Source organism: Lepus europaeus, chromosome 10 (assembly GCF_033115175.1).
Source record: "Lepus europaeus isolate LE1 chromosome 10, mLepTim1.pri, whole genome shotgun sequence".
Classification (NCBI taxonomy): Eukaryota; Metazoa; Chordata; class Mammalia; order Lagomorpha; family Leporidae; genus Lepus; species Lepus europaeus.
This window is the reverse complement of record NC_084836.1, coordinates 12,166,917-12,188,257: the sequence shown is the minus strand read 5'-3', so window position 1 is coordinate 12,188,257 and position 21,341 is coordinate 12,166,917. Positions and strand designations below refer to the sequence as shown.

The following is a 21,341-nucleotide window of genomic DNA, read 5'->3' as shown; positions in this document are numbered from 1 at the left end:
TTTGTGACCTTATTTGGGAACAGGGTCCCTGCAGATGTCACTAGGATGAGGTCATAGTGGAGTAGGGTGGGCCCTTAACCCAAAGTGACTGCCATCCTTGTAAGACGGCCACGTGGAGAGTCCAGACATGGTGGGGAGGGGAGGGTGTACCACGTGACAACAGAGGCTCAGAGTGAGGCATCGACAAGCCAAGCAGAGCCCAAGACTGCCTGCAGACACCCAGACGCCAGCAAGAGCCGAGGAGGACGCCCCTGCAGGCTTCAGAGGACGTGTGGCCCTGCTGACGCCGGACTCCAGCCACAGGACATGCAACAATGAATGTCTATTGCCTTTAGTCACCCCAAATGCGGTATTTAGCTATGGCAGCCTCAGGAATCCAATACAGATCACAATGCTACTGAAGACTCAGGCCAGACACAGGTGGATGTTAGAGGACCCCAGAGCTTCCCTGACAGCAGATAATAGCATTAGCAAATACTTAGCACTGTGTGTCACAAAGTCGCTCAATGAATCCTCGTGACAACCACATGAGACTGTCCCGCAAGACACAGAAAGGTTAAGTCATTTGTCTGAGGTCATGCAGCTCATACATACATTGACACCCAGATTCAGGATTCACACCCAGACCCAGAACCTGTGCTCTTCCCCCCTGGAATCCCCCAAAGCTGGAAGGGAGCGTCTGTCAGACATGGATGGACCCCAGGTGCTGTGGTGTCAACGCCCACATCCTCCACCTCGTTTTCAATGCTGAATCCTACCTGCCACCATAATGCGCCACACTCAGGGGCATCTTAGGGGCGTCATTCAATGCACAAATTAATTAAACGGGCAGTAGCTTCCACATTTATGTGCATTTGAAAGACTGACTCAGGTCCGACAGGGCAACAGGAATCAGGGAAGAAATCAGCGGGTCCAGTAGCAGGGAAGCAGCGTGAAACAAAGCTCTAATCTCGCAGAGCGCTGAAGTCCTAGGTCATCTCCGTGAACATTTAATGAGCACCTAGCCTGTGGCGGCAGGGGGGGGGGGGGAGGGAGGGGAGTCCACAAGACACAGCCTCAGCCCAGGAGGCACAAAGTCAGGACACAGATAAGGCCAATTTACCCAGTATCCTGGTAAGCACCAGGAGCGACATCCAAGCACAGGTGCTGCTGGGGGCAGAGAGGACGGGAGCCACCTCTGCCCAGGTAAACAGCAGGTGGCTTCGGAGCATACAGTGTAGAAGTTCACTTCGAGATTATCTGAATGCTAATTTAAACCTCTCTCTCTCTCCCTCTCCCCTCTCCCCTTTCACTCTCTCTGCAACTTTTCTCTAAGACAGGAGATTTGTTCACTGCTGAACCACACCCTGTGACCTAATTACTAATCCATACTGAAGACACCCAAGTAAACGGATACCTTCCAAAAGGAAACCTTAATTAAGGCCAGATCCTGGAAGAACTAAAGTTAACACATAACCGGTAACGGTTATCCACGTTTAATTCAGCTAAGCTATCGCAGCGCCAAGAAGTCAGTTCTACATGTAACTCAACAAACGGAAATAACAGAGCACTGGGGTATGGGCAAGCAGGGCTGCGGTGGGTGAGAGGGGGCCAGAGGGGAAGGCACTTCCAGAACAGGAGGCACCCCGTCCCCAGCCTTTCAGGCAGCCACTCACCCAGAGGGGTCGGTCACCCCACAGACAGCAAACTGGCTGGACCATCAGGCAGCCGTGCGGCTCTGCCTCCACCACTTACTCTCTGAAATGGGCACACTAGTGACTGTCCTACGGAGTCACCCTCAGATCAAGGCTACTAGAACCTCACCAGGCACAGAGCACACACCCAGTAAATGCTGTCCACAACTATTATTAATACAGTCTTCACCGCCAAAGAATTTAACACAGTGCCTGGGATGGCAAGCAGCAGCTCTCCTCTCCTCCTCCTCTTCCTCCTCCTCTTCCTCCTCCTCCTCCATCATCACCATCATCATCACCATCATCATCATCGCCCAGCACCAGGAGCAGCAAGCACACAGGCTGTGAGCAAGTCACTTATGCCCTTGAACCTGACCTCAGTGTCCACATCTACAAAGTACATTCTCACGGAACTTAAGGACATAAAGCACAGGGCACCAGGAGGCTGGCCCCAGCTCAGCCTGGAGCCGGCACGCAGGCTGAGCTGGGAACAGGGGAGACTTGGAGACATGGTCAGGAGCCATACAGAACTGGCCTAGCCCAGGAAAACCAACAGCTTGCAAAGTGGATCCTTTTAACAGCAAACAAAGCCCACTCACCTCTGCCCTAGGCAACCGGGAGGCCTCTGGGGGAGGGCGGAGGCTTGGCCGCCTCTCCTGGCCGCTCTGAGATGATCCGTGCTGGGAGCACACAGCCTCACTCCTGAAGGCCTTGACTTCGCGTCTGGCTTTATGAGTTCTGCCCTTGGATCGGGCGTGTGTATTCTTTTTTTAACCCCCTGGCACGAGCAGCCCAGGGGGAGGCACGCCTTGATGAGTGCGAGCCGTTCCCGGACCAGCGAGCCACGCTGTGCAGGTTATTTGTGTAACCCGCTCAGAACAGCGTCAGGGCACACCCCACTCCCGGCTGAAGGCACTGAAAGCCAGGGTGCTTTGTGGGCACCCACCTGGGGAACTCGGAGGTAGGAGGGCAAGGCACAGTGGGCCTGAGGCCAGGGTCCTGACCCACAGCAGATGCCATCCCCAGTAGATGTTCCGTCTCTCAGATTGGAGAGGAGACTGGACACGAGGGAGATGGAGCACCAAGCGCCATCTGCTTGGCTGTACCAGAGGTGGCAGGGATAGCATCTGCTGTGGGTCAGGACTCTATAAAACCAGGAGGCTCTGGACCAGGAGCCAGGGACCTGCCACTGGCCAGCTGTGTGACCAACAGCGCACCTCCATCTGCCTGGTGGCGACGCTCTCGGGGGAATCAATTCTGGCACCAGTAACTGATGCCTTATCACATTCACGGCCATCCGTCACCCTCCTACAGCCTGCTGTCCCCGTCGCACACCCCTGCTCCTTCCTCCCCCCTCTCTCCTCCTCCCCACCAGGCCTGAGCTCTGCCTCCCACACTGGTCCTGCTGCACAAAAGGCCAAGTGCCAGTCACCGATTCACCTTCCCCTGCCTCTGCTCCACCCCAGCCGCTCCCCTCCCACTCCTGACGTCTTTTCCCCTCCAGACCTCACTGTATTTTTATCCCTCTCTCCCTCCTCCTCACCACCCCCACCCCAACCCCCCAAACCTGGTCCTCCTATTTGCCTGCCTCCCCTGAGTGAACTTACATAAGAAACTGTTGCCTGCTATTTCCAGTCTGCGCTGTGCCATCCTAACTTTGTCAGACTGGAAACCTCCCCTCTCCTAGATGGCTTAGCCCATCACAGCCCGTGTGGGTCTGAGGGCTGGCCAGAGGAGAGGCGGAAGGTTAGAGGGTCCAGGGTGCTGGGCCAGGGCAGACCAAGATCGGACAGGGCGTCTTGTGTCCTCTCCAAGCCTCTGCTGCCCAGGGCCCTCTCAAGTCATGCCTCTCCTCTTTCAGAAGCAAAACTCCCTCCCCTACGCTGCAAAGGGCAGGACCTAAACACGAAGGCAGTGTAAACGGGCAGCTGAAATGGAGCAATTCACTCAACACACATTAGCCATGCGTATTACTTTTAATGGATTATAAAATAAATGGTGTTTGTCCTATTTTTACTGGAAGGTGTTTTTTTTTTTTTTTTTTTTTTTTTTTTTTTGCAGGGGGATAGTTGTCTTTTCAATTTTTGTTTATTTGAAAGGCAGACAAAGAGGAAGATCGTCTACCTACTGGCTCACCTCTCAAATGCCCACAACAGCTGGGGCTGAGCCAGGAGCCTAGAATTCAATCTGGGTCGCCCACATGGGTATCAGTGACCCAAGTACTTGAGCCATCACCTGCTACCTCCAAGGGTGCATGGGAACAGGAAGTTGGAATCCAAAAGTATATTCAGGACTCAAACCCAGGCACCCCAAGTAGACCTTAAGGGCCACATCAAACACCTGCCCCTTAAAAATAAATGTAACCTGCAGTGATAAATCCTGGGCAAGCCACTGACGGTTTTACCTGCCATCCCCTGCAAAGCCTGTCTCTGGCTCAAATCCCTCCTCACTCACTACCTATCGGCTATGCCCACTGCAGGCCAGGAACTCAGCCTGCCTGGGTCTGTTTCCTCCTCTAGAAGTAATTAACTGCCAGGACGCTCAGAACGCTCTAACCAAGTCCACGTGCCTGTTGACTGGGCCTTCAACAAGTCAGCCAGTATCCCAAGTGCTTTACACAGAGTAGGAAACTCACACAAGGACCCTAGGAGGGAGGGGCTACTGCCATCCCCATTTTACCGAGAGGCAGAGGGGTCACGGAACTTGGCCAGGGTCACAGAGAAGATGCAGGATCCACCCCCAGGCAGTGCGGCTCCAAATAACCCTATACATTCCACGGCCCACGAGTGGCCGGCAAGGAGGAACCTGTCCAACAGTACACTCGCTAGGATTCTTCTAACACTGGAGACGCTTCTGCCAGAACCGTGGCCTCTGGAAGGGTGGCTGTGTTTTCCCCGTTTGAGTCCTAGGGGCAGGGAGCCTAGTGCCACTGCCCACCGCCCACCCCTTGTCATTCTGGAGACAAGACCAGGAGGGGGCAAGTGCCTGCCTGGAGCTTTATGGGTTAAGCTGCAGTCTTTCAACCAAAGAGGCTAGGGGGCACCTCCACTCCAGAATCCTTGGCAAAGCTCTCTGTGGCCAGGGCCAACTGCAGAATGACAGCCGCCACCTGTCCCTCCTGACTGGGGAACCGTGGGGGCAGAGGGCCGTGACACACGCATGCTGCCTCCAACCACTGCAAGGGGAGTGGCTGCCCTCACCAGCGGCCTCGCCTGCTGAGCCCTGGGCATTGGCCGGAGCTCAAAGTCATGGCAATTCACAGGCAGCAGCCCCAGCCACGCCCCCTGGGCCTCAAAACCAGGGGACTTAGCTCCATACCTGGCAGCAGAGAGTATTTCCACTTTCGTGCGAGTGGACTGTTTGCCTGGCCACCGCCTGACAGCATGTAGCAGCCTCCAGCGAGGTGGGCAGCATGCGGCAATGAGGAACTCACCTGCCCCACACTCTGGAGGAAGCCCCCCAGGGCGCCCCACATCACCTCCAGGTGAGATGCGGCCTTCAGCCTGCACCTGGGCTCTGCAACGCAATGGCTGGGTCCCTCCCTCCACAGAGCCACAGCAGACACTGCCAGCTGCTGTTCTGACCAAAGATCCCAACCTGAACACCTGATCTTGGGAGTTAAGAGAAAAAAAAAAAAAGTCAGAGAAGAAGGTACAAGCGACAGCAACACAGGCTTCGGGGCACCACGGCTCCAGATCTGTTCACTGGCCACAAGATCCTGAGCCTCGGTTTCTTTTTTTCTTAAGATTTATTTATTTATTTGCAAGTCAAAGTTACACAGAGAGAGAAGAGGCGGCAGAGAGAGAGAGAGGTCTTCCATCTGTTGTTTCACTCCCCAGATGGTCGCAATGGCCAGAGCTACGCCAACCTGAAGCCAGGAGCTTCTTCTGGGTCTCCCACGTGGGTGCAGGGGCCCAAGGACTTGGGCCATCTTCTACTGCTTTCCCAGGCCATAGCAGAGAGCTGGATTGGAAGTGGAGCAGCCAGGTCTAGGACCAGCGCCCATATGGGATGCCAGTGCTGCAGGTGGAGGATTAACCTACTGCACCATGGCGCCGGCCCCATTCTCTCTGTTTACTTTCATCTTTAATATTTGTGTATTATCTACTTATATGGGATGCTGGCACTGCAGGCAGTGGCTTTACCCGCTATACCACAGTGCCAGCCCCAAGCCTAAGTTTCTTATCTGGGCCATGGACATGGCAACCAGTGTACTGAGAACTTGAGACAATCAGAGGTGCAGGATTGAATCAGACCAGACCCCACATCAGTCCCCGTAACAACTCCAACCACTAGAGTCTGTTTGAGAGTGTGGGTTTCCAAAAGCAACCAACAGAGCCAGAAGTGAGGGAAACAGGTACCCGTGGGATGGCCAAGCGGGCGGTGATGGGGCCTCTGGGGGTGACGCTAAGGGAGAATTTCTTGGCCTGGGATCTGGCTGAACAGCTGTGCTGCCTTAGTGAGATCCATGCAGCTTCATCCAGACGCTCAGTGCACAAGGCTGCTGGTGCGCACACAATACACTTTTTAATACAAAATTTATTGGGGAAAAACACACGAGAAAAAAAAACCTAGCATGAGACATACAGACTGGCCTTTGTGACTGCCCTCTCAGATCAAGAACTCTGGCTGCAAACTCGCGGGTCATCTGGTCACGTCGGCCTGCTTAGCCCAGGGCTGGATTTCCAAGGCCACTGCGCACCAGTGCTGTGGGTCGGCAGGCTCCTCGGCAGACACACGGGGCACGGGGATCCCAGGGCGGTGCTGCTGACTCCACAGACCTATACTGAGCATCCACTGTGTAGCAGCCATGGACCTAGATGTGAGCACCACCGAGAAAGGCCCTTTGTCTCAAAAGCTGATTCTGCAGGCCTGGGGAGAAGGGACTAAAGATCACTTCCTGCACCGCCACTGTGTGAAGAAATGGTGCCTGGGGCGCACGCCCACCGTGTAATCTAATTTCAACAGCATTCCAAGATTCAGGCCAGGGACCAGCACTGTGGCGCAGCCTGAGACAGTTCAAGTCCTGGCTGCCCCACTTCCGATCCAGCTCCCTACTAACACACATGAGAAATCAGGGGACGATGGCCCAAGTGCTTGGGCCCCCGTCATCCACATGGGAGACCAGGATGGAGTTTCTGGCTCCTGGCTTCGGCCTGCTCTGATCCCAGCCTTTGCAGCCATTTGGGGATGAAGGATGGATCTCTCTCTAAGTCACTCTGTTGTTCAAATAAAATAAATATTTAAAATAAAAAACTTAGGCCAGTTCAGATGCTCCTTGGGCCTTCCCACCCAAGCCCCCTACTGCAAACTACCCAGTCCACCAGCTGGAAGGCCAAAGACCACAGCAAGGCTGCAGGCACAGATGACCTCGGTTCCAACCTAAGCTGTGCAGCCTTGGGCAGCTTTCTTAACTTCTCTGTGTCTCAGTTTCCCCGTTTTCAAAATAAGACACGTGATCCTTCCCAGGGTCTGATGGGATCCCATAGAGCAATCCAGGCAAATGTTCAGAATAGCGCCTGACACGCAGTAAGTGCTGGGTACACGTTAGCTGCTGCCATGTTCAAGATTTCTATGAATCCCTAGCCAGTCGCCTCTGTGTGTGTGTGTGTATCCTTCTTGGAAATGCATCCTGGTCTTCATTTTCTACAACATCCAGGAACAAAGCACCTGCTGTGGTCTCCACCAGTGTTTTAGCCTCCCATCCCATTGAGAACAAGAGAAGGGGGGAGGGAAAGAGCAAGGGAGAGAGGAGGAAGACAGCCTTTGCACAGCTCCTCCCTGAGTGACTCCGGCTCCTACCAAGACCTAGGCACCTGGGGGTCCCGGGGACATGGGAAATGTGCCAGGTCAGCACTGAACTGTGCTACAACTTAAAACACACACCAGCCTCAGAGACTTACTAGGAAATCAAGAAGGTATACAACATCCTACTAAAATAAATTTCATCTGTTTCTTTGAGCTTTTTTCTAAATGTGACTACCGAAAGATTTTAAATTATGTATGTGGCTTCTATTACATTTCTATCACACAGCACCGTTCCAGCTTCCCTCCAAGTCCCTTCCCACAAAGGAACTTTCATCTCCCCGTTCTTAAAATAATATGTCACATTTCAATAAATAAACACATTAACTGCACTTTATGGGCATAGAAACGAAGCCCAGCTGGGATGAAGTGACTTGCTTAAACGCACAAGGCTAACATAGAATCTGACCTCAGCTCCAACTACACTGAGCTGGGCTCTTTCCAAAACACGGCACTGATTCACCAACTGGGGCCTCCCCACGTCATCACCCCAGCAAAGAAGGAAGAACTACAGGCAATTACCCGTCACCTGGACCACCAATGGGTGGCTGTGTTTCACAGGGCAAGACTGATATCCCACGGAGAGACAGCTTGAAGGCAGCTTGAACAGGGTGTGGGTAAATGTTTGCAGAGATAACATCAGCATGTGTGATATTCAGAAGCTTGGAATGCCTGGCCCCAGGCCTCAGCTCCTTCTTCTCCAAGGCACAGCAAGCAAGGAAGCCAGGACACCCCAGGGCTCCAACGGCTCAGGTGCGGTCCCCATGTGCCCCGCACACAGTGCCCTATGTAAAGTGACATAGAATCATCCCACTACCCCACAAGATCGGGATTCTTTATCCTCAGTTCACAGATGAGGAAACCAACTCCCAGGAAGACTCAATGACTTGCCCACAGCCAGAGCAGCAGGATGAGAATTCAAGCCCAGTCTACGCACATGGAGCTCCCAGTTAATAACTGCAAGTTCACCCTTCACTGGCTCCCCAGTCCCCTGAGCCTTTTCCTACCAACTCACCCTGCAAGGTCTGGCTCAAGCCACCTTTCCTGGTAAAGTCAACGCTGACCTCTCCCTTTTCATAAAAGCCACCACTCTTTCCTTTGGTCACCCTGAACTCTAAGCACCAGCTATGCTGCACTCACCACAGTATCTCAGAATTCACAGCTTCCGTGTCTATGTACTTCTTCCTAGGAGGGCTCTGCCCACGTCTCTCTGGCCCCCAGCACAGCAACAGGCACGTAGCAATTACTCAATAAAAGTGTGCTGATGAAATGAATGAAATAATCGCCCAACCAACCAACCCATGGTGACATCCTGTTTCTGTTCTGTCTTCCCAACCAGCTTCCCTGTTCTGAACGTTGATGTTCCTCCCCACGGGTGGCTTCTCCACCAATCTGTTTGCATGGAGAAGGGCCAAGTGCAGCGCTTTCAACTGTAGCTAGGTAACACCAATTGTCACCTCTCCACTTTTATTAATTACTGGGTTAATCAAGCACTCCAAATCGTGTCCACCCACGTCAAGCGTTTCTGAATGGCCAAGAGGCGAGGCTAAAGCTGGAGGGAAAGGAATCCCACAGGCCTTGCGACCCGGCTTGACTACCGTATCTGCTAGAATATTCCGGCTCAAGTCAGATCGGACAGAAGGGTCTTGACCACATTCTCAACCACCCACGGCTTCAGTGGAGCAAACGGCAGAGTCAACACTGGTGCACTGTCTCACTTGAGCCCCTCAAGCATCCTCGGGATTTCTATTAACAAGGTCACTTCCACGTCAAGAAACAGGTTCTACTGAGAAATCCACCACAACCCAAGCCCAAAACTCGAAATCCAAAATGCTCCAAATTCTAAAACATTTTTTTTTTTTTGACAGGCAGAGTGGACAGTGAGAGAGAGAGACAGAGAGAAAGGTCTTCCTTTGCCATTGGTTCACCCTCCAATGGCCGCCGCGGCTGGCGCGCTGCAGCCGGCACACCGCGCCGATCCGATGGCAGGAGCCAGGTGCTTCTCCTGGTCTCCCATGCGGGTGCAGGGCCCAAGGACTTGGGCCATCCTCCACTGCACTCCCGGGCCACAGCAGAGAGCTGGCCTGGAAGAGGGGCAACCGGGACAGAATCCGGCGCCCTGACCGGGACTAGAACCCGGTGTGCCAGCGCCGCAAGGCGGAGGATTAGCCTGTTGAGCCGCAGCGCCGGCCCAAATTCTAAAACATTTTGAGTGTTGACGTAACACCACAAGCAGAAAATTCCACCCGTGAAACTCTGATTCAGACGCAAAATTGTTAGAAATATTATATAAACTTCCACGAAACTAATGATTTTTGTGTTTACACATGGGTCCCTTCCCCCAGGATATCTTACTTTGGTTATGCAGGTACTCTACAATCCAAAATTTGGGTTCCAAGCATTTCAAACAAGGAATATTCCATCTGCACAAGTTCGCTCAGACTCCCAGATCCAGACCCGTTCCTTGTCCTGGCACAGCTCATACCCAGTCCCCAGCCCGCAGTCCTAAGAGCACAGTCTGCGTCTTCCCTGGAGCCTGACCACTGCCCTGACTTCCCAGCCACGTCTTCACCACTGGGATGAACCAGGCCACGCCCTGCATTTTCTCTCCCCTGGAAAAGCTGTACCAACCTCCCGGCCCCAGCAGATAGAAACGCATCCCCCTGGATCCTGCTTTAAATTCTGGAAACGTTTTTTCTTATGCACATTTTTATGCTCTTGGCTTCTCTCAGTGATGACACAGATGTTGCCATGCGTTCCCTCATACACCTCTCTGTGGACAGGAAACACAGAAGCAGAGGAAACCAAGGAGAAAGGTTTCAGACGTGTCTGCTTTTGATTCGAGTGTATTTCATGCGTTCAATGGACTTCATATTGTGTGTTCATGTTCATCTTGGCCGTCTGATTGCGAAAAATAAATGGTACCCTTCCAAAATTCTCCTTCGACTTCACAACTTTTTTTTTATTTTATTTTACCTATTGGCTATTTTAACTTAATATCTTATTTATTATTTTCCAAGATAATATTTTTAATTTATATTATAGTCAAAGCGTTAATGCTCTGATAAAGAGAGAGTTCAACAAATTAAAAAAAAAAAAAAAAAAAACGGACCACACTCCAGCAGCAAAAATTGGCAAAGGTAATAAACAATAATCAGATAGGGGCTGCCGCTGTGGCGCAGCAGGTTAACACCCTGGCCTGAAGCATCAGCATCCCATATGGGCGCTGGTTCAAGACCTGGCTGCTCCTCTTCCGATCCAGCTCTCTGCTGTGGCCCGGGAGGGCGGTGGAGGATGGCCCAGGTGCTTGGGCCCCTGCACCTGCATGGGAGACCAGGAAGAAGCTCCTGGTTCCTGCCTTTGGATTGGCGCAGCTCCGGCCATTGTGGCTAACTGGGGAGTGAACCATCAGATGGAAGACCTCTCTCTCTTTCTCTCTCTCTCTCTCTGCACCTCTCCTATCTCTTTGTAACTCTGACTTCCAAATAAATAATTAAATAAATCTTTAAAAAAAATAATAATCAGATAAAAGAGGTCCAACTTCACTCAGATAAATTTCCAAATAAACACAAGAACATTCAAACTATAGTAGCATATAACTCCTATCAATTTGTTTGACAAAGATTTAAAACAAAGTCTGACAAACACTGTATCTGCAGCATAACTTATTCACATAGGTTTTTTTCTGTTTGATTGTTTAATGCGTTAATTTATTTATTTTTCACTTACAATAAAGATGCCGCAGAGGCTGCTAGGCTCAAATGCATGGACATCCCCTGACAGGCTCCCATATGGAGAGTCTGATGGCCCAGGCGCCCGCCCACACACAGGGCTCCCCAGAACACAGTTACAAGCCCCCTGGACACAGGGCAGGCTGCCTGGCTTACTGTCCGACCCCCGGAGCAAACTGGGACCCTGCAGCCCCCAGTGGCCCCAGCGCTGAGTCTCCAGGTTAAGTCACCCCAGCTCTGCACATGAGCAGGTGGAGAAAGCAACGGAAAAGGTGAGCCCCGGTGCGGGAAGGCTGCTGTCGCTCTCACCACACTGGGAGGCTTCTGAGAAACCGGAGGTAAAAACATTGGCACTCTAGCCAAGCTTCTCAAACATGAATAATAACTGGCTCTACCAGAGGCAGGGGGTGCTGGTTACAAAGCACAGGCCTTCTCTTATGGAAATAATTTTAAATGATAGCATAGAATCATGTTTTGTTTTGTTTTGTTTTAATTTAAGAAGCAGGGAGACAACAAGGCAGAGAGAAACAGAGAATCTTCCATCTGCTGGTTTACTCCGATGTCTGCAGTGGCCAAGGCTGGGCCAGGCCAAAGCTAACAGCCAGAAATTCAACACAGGTCTCCCACATGGGTGGCAGGGACCTAACTACATCACTGCTGTCTCCCAGGGTCTGCATTAGCAGAGAGCTGGAATCAGGAGCCAGAGCCGGGACCCAAACCCAGGCACTCTGATACAGGATGCAGTCTTAACCAGTATCTTAACCACGAGGCCAAAGGCCAGCGTCATCAAAACAGAAACCGGCAATGTAAATAGTTCTGCTTAAAGAGCAGCTCTCTCCCTAGAACACACAGAATATGAAGCAGTAGACTTCATGTTCATAAAGACCCATCTACAGAGCACACTTCACCCAGGGTAAGCCTGGGGCAGTGCACAGAAACAAATCACAAAGGACAAGGTGACAAGGGACCCAAGAGGCAAGAGACAGGTGCGCAGTGACAGGCAGCTGGGGCTTGTTCTCACCACTGGAGGCTGACACTGTAAAAGCCCGTAGGGCAGGCCCACACCCAGGAGCAGGTCCCACTACCCTCCCCACAGCGGTGAAACAACCCCGTTGTCCTGCTAAGCGAGAAAGGCCAGTGACTCAGGACGAATGAAATGTCTGTTTCCAGCCAGTCCAGGTAGCATCCAAACCACGCTATGTGGCCCCACTTCTGTGGCCCCTTGGCAATCGAAAGGGGGCAGTGAGAGGAAGCTCGGGCCTGAGACATCCCAGCAGGGGCGGGGCTAACGTTAGTAAAAACTGCCAGGGATCAAACTCAGCCAGAAAAGCAGAGGCTCCTTCGGCAGTGCAGACCTCTGTCACGTAACGTGAACAAGGCATTTAGTAAATAAATCTTCCAAATTCCCACAGAGCGATAAAATGTACCTAATTCCCTGACTTCAGCATGGTGGGACGACCCCCGGGGTCCCACCATGGGCCAACAGGTGGCCATGTCCCGCAAACAGAACCCGACAGATAGGGTCATTTCCTCCTGTTGCCTTTCCCACCTCCCTTGCTGCCATCACCTTCAACTCCAAGAGCCCTGGAATATGTGGATTTCAATACACGGATGGAGCACTCAAAATCCCATTTCCCTCACAGTGGACCATGAATCACCCTGCTCCTCCCCAGATCCACAGTGACACATGCTGAATGAATGATGTTCAATGGGAAAAACCCATCAGCATGGGCGGCAGATGTTGTTCGGGCAACACTGGAAGGTCAGGTTAGAGCATTCCTAAAACTCTCCTTGCCTTCACCACCGAGGAGCCCCTGCAATGGGAAGCCTTGTTCCCTTTATGCTCCAGCCTCCAGGGGTTTAAGGCCCTTCCCCTTCCCTGCGATCTGCTGGGGGCAGGGGGTGTCCACTGTGCTACCTGCAGTGCATGGCTAGCCCCTCGCATCCACCCTGGGAATTCTCGTCTTATTATCTCCACCATAGAGTTGAGCAAATTAGTATGTAATGAGACAAAGTCACTCATCCAGGATCAGAGACTGGACTCACCCCTTCCTCGCGGCCTCCCTTCCCTCCTCCCTGGCCCAACGCACCCTCATCTCCTGACAAAATAGGAAGTCAGCTCAGGGGTCTCTCCTATGACCTCCATGCCCTTGAGTCCCAGAACAACTGGGCCTCTGTTCCTCCCCAACACCACCTCCCCTACTGCCCTGGGGGCTGGCGCCCTTCCAGACACAGGACTCCCTTGGGGGTGCACTAGCAGCAACTGGGTGATGACCTCAGGGCCTTTGTACATAGCTCAGCCTTAGATCCTTCCCCAGATATCCCAGGACTCATCCCTCCACCTCTGTGAGGTGTCTGTCTAACCTACTGACAATGGCAAACCCCACGCCCCCTCTCCCATCTGCACCTCCACTGTCTCTGTGGCCCACATCACTGCAGTGGGCAAACCACATGCTCCTGGTTTTGCTTGTTCCTCTATCTCAACCAGCTCCAGGAGGACAGCGACTGTAACTCACAGGGCTCAGAACAGCGCTCACCCCATAGCCGTGGAACAAATCAGTGAAGGACATGAAGCTCTGAACCCAGACTGGCCACTGGCTGGTCTCCGCCGGCCACACCGCCTCCCTCACCCTCATCTATAAAGTCAGCCTGCTCAGGGCGGCAGCCATGGCCACGCAGCTGGCCTCAGTCGACACCGGCACCCCCTGCACACGCATCATTGCGGAGCTGTCTCTCCAGGCTGCTTTCAACAACTGTCTACTTGCAGGCGATGTCACGTCTCCTCCCTCTGATGGCACTGCAGGCACACGGGATGAGTCAGCCTGGGAGATGCTGCCCACTTACCAATCCCTCCCCCCCCCCCCCCCCCAACGACAGTGTGCCCGTCCAAGCAAAGGGCCTGACACAGAAGGCACGTGCCACATCTAAGCAACTGTGAGTTTGGCTGGGATGTCTCAACTGCACGGGGGACTCAGCGGGAGAAGGGGCCGGGCCAGATTGGGGGAGGCCCTGAAAGGCCAGATGCCACCGTCCTGCAGAGTCGCCAGATTCACGAGGTCACTGCTCCCACCACGAGGGCTGGCAACGTGGCCTCTGATCTGCCCGCCCAGGGAAGGAGGCCCCACCCCTCCTGCGAACCACCAGCTTAGTGGTGCACCTGCACTCGTTCCAAAAGTCAACCTTCGCCTCCAAGGGACAATGACAGGGCAACCCCGGACTTCCTGACTTCTCAAATCAACCTCACCTCCTACTCTCTGAAGCCAAAGCGTCCTGCGGTGTTTGCGATGCCTGCCAAGCACAAAGGCAGTCACCCAGAGCAGGCAACGCTACCAACGACACATGTACTTGTGAGGCTTTCTGCAGGGGGGAAAAAATGTTTAATAAAAGGGCAGGTAAGACGTCCACAGGAAGAAGAGTAGTAACTGGAAAGCGTTGAGAACTGAGCTGCACCGTTTTTAAATAAATATCCTAATGCATTCAGGAAATACTATGAGCCCATTTTACCCAGGCAGAAGCTGAGGCTCAGAGTCTAAGAAATCCCCATAAGCCAGGAGGCAACCTGGCTTGCTCTCAAAGCCAGCTGTGCAAGGCCACAGGGGTTGGGCGTGGGCTCCTCTGAAGGCAACTGCACTTCAGGGCCCTGTCTGTATGTCCCGTACGTTACTGGGCAGAAGGGGCAGCTACAACTCCAGCCTCCGAGAATGGAGCCCTGGCAGCCGGGAGCACAGTGAAGAAAGATCCCATGTGGCAGCCACACGGCTCGGTGAAGTCGCAGGCCCCACGTTCACATCGATCCTAAGCCTCGGTCTGTTCATCTGCAAGATGGGAATGTTGTTCCCACGTCTACATCACAAGGCTTCGTCCCCTCCAGAACTGCAGGAAAGGGATTTTGTGTTGGGTACCAGTCACCCAGACTGTGGTATTTTTGTCACAGCAGTCTCAGTACAGCTCAACAAGATTCACACACTCAGGGCTTGGGGCTCTAAAACAATCTTAAAGGAAAACCAACTAATAAGGCGCTTACTTGTGAAGTCCAACACCAAGACAAGTTTCTTTTTTATAAAAGGTTTATTTATTTGAAAGGCAGAGGGAGAAAGGAAGAGTAAGAAACAGAGATCTTCCATCTGCTGGTTCAGGTTCACTCCCTAGATGGCCACAAAGGAAGAGGCTGGACCGGGCCACAAAGCCAGGAGGCCAGAACTCCATCCAGACCTCCCGTGTGGGTGGCAGGGGCGCAAGCACCTGGGCCATCTTCTGCTGCTTTCCCTGGCACATTAGCAGCGAGCTGGATCAGAAACAGAGCAGCTGATGGCCAGCACCACGGCTCACTAGGCTAATCCTCTGCCTGCGGCTCCAGCACTCCAGGTTCTAGTTCCGGTTGGGGCGCCAGTTCTGTCCCGGTTGCACCTCTTCCAGTCCAGCTCTCTGCTGAGGCCCGGGAAGGCAGTGGAGGATGACCCAAGTGCTTGGGCCCTGCACCCGCATGGGAGACCAGGAGGAAGCACCTGGCTCCTGGCTTCGGATTGGCGCAGGTCATTTGGTATGTGAACCAACGGAATGAAGACCTTTCTGTCTCTCTCACTGTCTAAAAAAAAAAAAAAAAAATTTTGAAAAAAAAAAAAAAAAAGAAACAGAGCATCTGGGACCTGACCCAGAGCTCTGATATGGGATGCCAGCATTGCCATAGCCCACTGGCGCCACAGAGCATCTGGGACCTGACCCAGAGCTCTGATATGGGATGCCAGCATTGCCATAGCCCACTGGCGCCACAGAGCAGACTCCAAGACAAGAACTTAATATGACAGGCAGCACTCCCCTGAACCTTGACCACCACTTCCCAGAGGGAACCAGGTTCACCTGCTCAGGCTGGCCAGGTTCTTGTGAGGATGGGCCCCAGCCTGTGCATGGAGCTCACTGTATTATTGGAAATTCTGTGGAAACTCCAGAGGTCCCATCCATAGCCAGAGACTCTGTCCTCCTCCTTAACTTCCCTCAGCTCAACAGGTGTCACTGGCACCAAAGCCATGGCTCACAGTGTCAGCGCAGGACCAATATTCAGTAACCAGTGGTCGCACAGATGAGCCAAAGATACACATATTAGTTTTAGATAGCATCCAAATACCCATTTTAGAAAATTAAATGAAAAAATATGATTAAAAAACAAAGTCTCAGAGAACATCTTCAAGCTCTTGGAGGCACAATGTTGAAAAAACGAACTCCTGCAGCAGAGGCTTGGCCTAGCAGTTAAGACACTGGTGAAAACATCAGCAGCTCTCACCAGAAGACCGGGGTTCAAATCCCAGCCCCGCTCCTGCAAATGCAGGCTCTAGGAGGCTGGAGCAACAGCTCAAGTACTTGGGCTCCTGCCACCCACATGGGAGACATGGATTCAGTTCCCAGCTCCTGGCTCTGGCCCAGCACCAGCCACTGCAGGAATCTGAGGGGGGGATCAGCAGACAGAAGCTCTGTCTCCCTCTTCCTCTGCCTCTCAAGTAACATTTAAAAAAGGGGGGTGAGGGGGGTGGGAGTGGTGCTGTGGTGCTGCGGGTTTAAAGCCCCAGCCTGCAGTGCTGGCATCCCATATGGGCACTGGTTCGAGTCCTGGCTGCTCCACTTCCAATCCAGGAATCTGCTATGGCCTGGGAAAGCAATAGAAGATGGCCCAAGTCCTTGGGTCCCTGCTCCCACATAGGAGACCAGAAGAAGCTCCTGGCTCATGGCTTCTGATCACCTAACTCTGGCCATTGTGGTCATTTGGGGAGTGAACTAGCAGATGGAAGACCCCTCTCTCTCCCTCTCTCTCTCTCTCTGGCTCTACCTCTCTCTGTAACTATGTCTTTCAAATAAAAAAAAAAAAAAAAACAAATCTTTAAAAAAATGAATCAAACTCCTTCTTCCCTTCCATCTTGTCAAAATTCCAATAATTTCAGGAAAATCCTCCTCTGCTGCATTTGCAAGTCCCTCTCCATTTCCTTTCCCATCAAAGTGTGTATGGCAGAAAACTGTATGAATCAAGACTGTGAGAGAGATCATGTGTCTACCAGGTGTGAGGAGTTGGCAAACATGTCAGGCCCCCATAGGCCACAGATGACACTGCTTCCAAACGTCCATGGGGAATAGAATTAAAAGTTCTTTTTGGTGCCAAAAAATTGTAAAAGGTTTTGCAGACGTACATTTATTTATTTATTTATTTATTTGAAATGGAGTTGGGGCCAGCACTGTGGCGTAGCAGGTAAAGCCACCGCCTGCAGTGCCAGCATCCCATACAGGTACCAGTTCAAGTCCCAGCTGCTCCACTTCCGATCCAGCTCTCTGCTATGGTCTGGGAAAGCAGCAGAAGATGGCCCAAGTCCTTGGGCCCCTGTACCCCTGTGGGTACAGAAGAAGCTCCTGGCTCCTAGCTTTGGATCGGTGTAGCTCTGACCATTGAGGCCAATTGGGGAGTGAACCAGCAGATGGAAGACCTCTCTCTCTCTCTCTCTCTCTACCTTTCCTTCTCTCTGACTTTCAAAAAAAAAAAAAAAAAAGAGGCTAAGCTACATTATGAATTAAAAAAAAAAGAGTTACAGAAAGGCAGAGCCAAAGAGAGTCCATCTACCCGCTGGTTTACTCCCCAAACAGCCACAAAGCCAGGGCTGGGCAAGGCAGAAGCCAGGAGCCAGAGGTTTTATCCTGGTCTCCCACATGGGTGCAGGGGCCCAAGGACTTTGGCCATCTTCTGCTGCTTTCCCAGGTGCATTAGCAGGGAGCTGGATTGGAGTGGAGCAACTGGGACTTGAACTGGTGCTCACATGGGATGCTGACGCTGCAGGCGGTGGCTTTACCTTCTAGGCCACAGAACTGACCCTGCATAGTTCCTTTTTAATATGCATTTCTCCATGAAGATTCTGAAGGCTCCTCTTCTACCCTCACACAATACTCACAGGAGTCTTATAAAACAACCCATCTGTTTTAGCAACGGGAAGGCTGCTTAAAGTCAGTCACACATGATGCGTGTAATCAAAGTAGACCCCAAAAAGCTTGAGCTCCATCCAGGACTTCCACCCCCACTTCCTCAAAAGCGAACCACACGGGCTCAAGTGGAGATTAGTGCAACAGACAACAGGTGTCTCTGCTTCTCAAATTCTCACCCACCTCCCCTCTGCAGGGCCATTGTTCCCCCTTCTCATTGTATGAGCTTCTGCCCAAGCCCCCTGACTCAGGATAAATGGAAGAGACTGGGATGCAGTGGTATTGTCTCCCATTGTAACTGTCCCCTTGGCAAGTGTAGCTGATGATTTCCATGGCAAAGGCCCAGGAGTTCAGCTCCCTCCTGGGCTGGCCGGACTTCGGCATATGACAGCATTCCTCAGCACTGCTGGTGACATCTTTCTCAATGGCAGTGAAGGACGTAAACCCTTTGGAGCCCATCCATTCATGAGTTAGAGATTTTGCAGCTAGAATAATACGTATTTGGAAAGTTGACTAACTACTCCCCTTAAATAAGCCTTTTTTTCTAGGTCCCCTAGCAGAGGTCTGGAGTCTGACTTGTCCCATGAGGCCTCTGTTCTACTAGGTCATGTCAAGACCATTGACTGACAGTACCCAACAGAGGGAGGTGGGCTCTGGACCTGCTGTTTGCAGGGGGTCCCGACATTTGTGACATCTGGGAGGGAAGGGGACCCAAACCCTGCTCACAGAGGCACCCCGATTTTTATACCCCTTTGTTTTCATTTCATACATTTTTAATGGGTACATCTGATGCCAGTGTGACAGACCCAAGCTGTAGAAGATGGGGTCATTTGAACTGGGGTTACCACGGAGAGTGGTCCGGATCAGGGTGGGGACAAGTGAATGGAAACGTGTTCATTCTTTCACTGTCTCCTGAGTGTTAGCATGGAGGAGTACAGAAGCTCTGTGCCAGGGATGCAGGCTGGTGGCTGGGGCACCAGCAGTGGTCCCTGCCCTTGTGTAGTGTGGGATCTCATGGGAGACAGCACCCACTCTGTGTAAGGCACCATGCTATGAGCTAATGAAACAAAACTGAGTTGAGGGCTGGTGTTGTGGGGCAATGGAAAGCTCACACTTGTGATGCCAGCATCCCACATCGGAGTGCTGGTTGGACACCCTGCTTCCAATCCAGCTTCCTGGGAAGACAGCCAATGAAGGCCAAGTACTTGGGTCCCTGCAGCCACGTGGGAAACCCAGATGGAGCTCCTGACTCCCGGCTTTGGGCTGGCACAGCCCTGGTTAGTGCAACCATTTGGGCAGCGAACTTGTGGATGGTGTTTCTCTCTCACTCGCTCACTCTCGCTCTTTCAAATAAATAAATAATTTTTAGAAAAATGGAAGGATGTCAATGTAATGGGAAGGGCAGGTACAGGTTGGGAAATGCGACTGTGGTATCACTGCATGACTTCAGCAAGCAACCTACCCTTTCTGGCACAATTATTTACCTGGAAAACGGAAATAGCATTAGTAACTAAAATTAAAATGATAATGAGGATTATACAAGACAACACCTATACAATGCTTTAAAAATGCATCCTCAAGAAACAGTAGGTATACCAGATACGTGCTGGCTAAAGCTCTTCGTGATGAGCACTGTAATACTGGTTACTATCAAAGGAGAGTGTTGCTCTCTGACATCAATTTAGCTTTAAGAGTTTTAGGGGGCCGGCATAGTGGTGGACGTGGCATCTCATATCTGAGTGCCAGTTCGAGTCCCAGTAGCTCAACTTCCAACCCAGCTCCCCACTAATGTGCCTCGGGAGCCAGCAAAGGATGGGCCAAGTGCTTGGGCCCCTGCCATCCATACAGGATGGAGCTCCTGGCTCCTGGCTTCAGTCTGGCCCTGCCTTGGCTATTTTGGCCACTTAGGGAGTGAACCAGCAGAAGGAAGATCTCTCTCCCTCTGTGTCATTGTCTTTCAAATAAATAAATAGAGTCCGGGGGGTGGGGGGGCAGTGAAAGCAAAGGCATTAAATATTTAATGGGAAATTGGCACTGAAACACTGGCTCTGATGAGAAGTCAACTTTGAAATAACTCCTAACACATTTGTAACTCAGCTTCCTAGTCCGTCTTCCTCTATTCTGGATTGGTTAAGGCTTAACGGTCTTAACAATCTCCTCATCTTTCCCCAGCAGACTCTCCTTACTCACAGTCCCTTTACTTAGTCCCCCCTTGGGGTCTTCACACTTTCTCTACCATGTGTGACAGCTGAGGGTCTCATCCTGGCCCGCCCACCACCATCACCAAATTCTAAGACGTCCTTGTACAGGACCCACACCTGAGTCACCCTAACAGCCCCCTCAGCAGTCACCTGTCACACCAGTCACACTGCTGCCCAACACATCATCGCCCACACTCACGCGTCTGCAGACTGCCTGGGACTCCGCTGAACTTGGTTTCTCTCGCAATGCCCTCAGGCTTGCTGGGTGGCTCTGTTCCAATCCTGCTCCCCCTTGGACCAGTGGGCTGGCAGGACATGCCCTTCTTTGGGGAGGGGGGTGCATAGCAAAGACACAGACACAGAAATGTTCACAGTCATTGCAGGTGCTCCATCACCTCCAGTGCACCCAGCAGGTCAAAGCAGGTCACCTGGTCAGGTCCAAAGTCTAAAGTCAGGGCCACTGGGTAAGGACTCAGAAAGGCGTGAGGCACTGAGGCCTCCACCACCCTGGCCCCTCACACATCGAAGAGATGGGGCAACGAATGAAGGGACAAAGGCTGAGTGCCCTTCAGGGCCCTGGCAGGACACGGGCCAATTCACCAGCAGCCACTGCGGATCTAAATGCAACAGAAGCACTCTCGCTAAATATTAGTTTGCTACAGGTCCCTAGACTCCACTGTATTCTCACTCGAGAGGGAGCAGGTCAAAAACCTGCATGCTCACGGTGCTGTTTTAAAAAGATTTATTTATTTATTTGAAAGGCAGAGTTACAGAGAAGCAAGGCAGAGAGAAAGTCTCCCATCCGCTGGTTCACTCCCCAAATGGCTGTATTGGTCAGAGCTGCTCCAGGAGCCAGGAGCTTCCTCTGGGTCTCCCACGTGGGTGCAGGGGCCCAAGGACTTGGGCCATCTTCTACTGCTTCCCAGGCCATAGCAGAGAGCTGGATCAGAAGTAGAGCAGCCAGGACTCAAACCGGCACC

At 52.2% G+C, this 21,341-nt stretch overlaps 1 protein-coding gene across 2 annotated transcripts in view; it reads right to left on the bottom strand.

Moving 5' to 3' along the window:
* LARGE1 (LARGE xylosyl- and glucuronyltransferase 1) overlaps positions 1-21,341 on the bottom strand; it is a 570,843-nt gene that overhangs the window by 516,691 nt on the left and 32,811 nt on the right. Inside the window, exon 1 of one of the 2 annotated variants that reach the window (XM_062202944.1) lies at positions 2,273-2,289. The exons of the other annotated variant lie outside the window; for it this stretch is intronic. The gene's annotated coding sequence lies outside the window, so the exon portion shown is untranslated. Of the gene's footprint in view, positions 1-2,272; positions 2,290-21,341 lie in introns of those variants that run through there. 2 annotated transcript variants of the gene reach the window in all.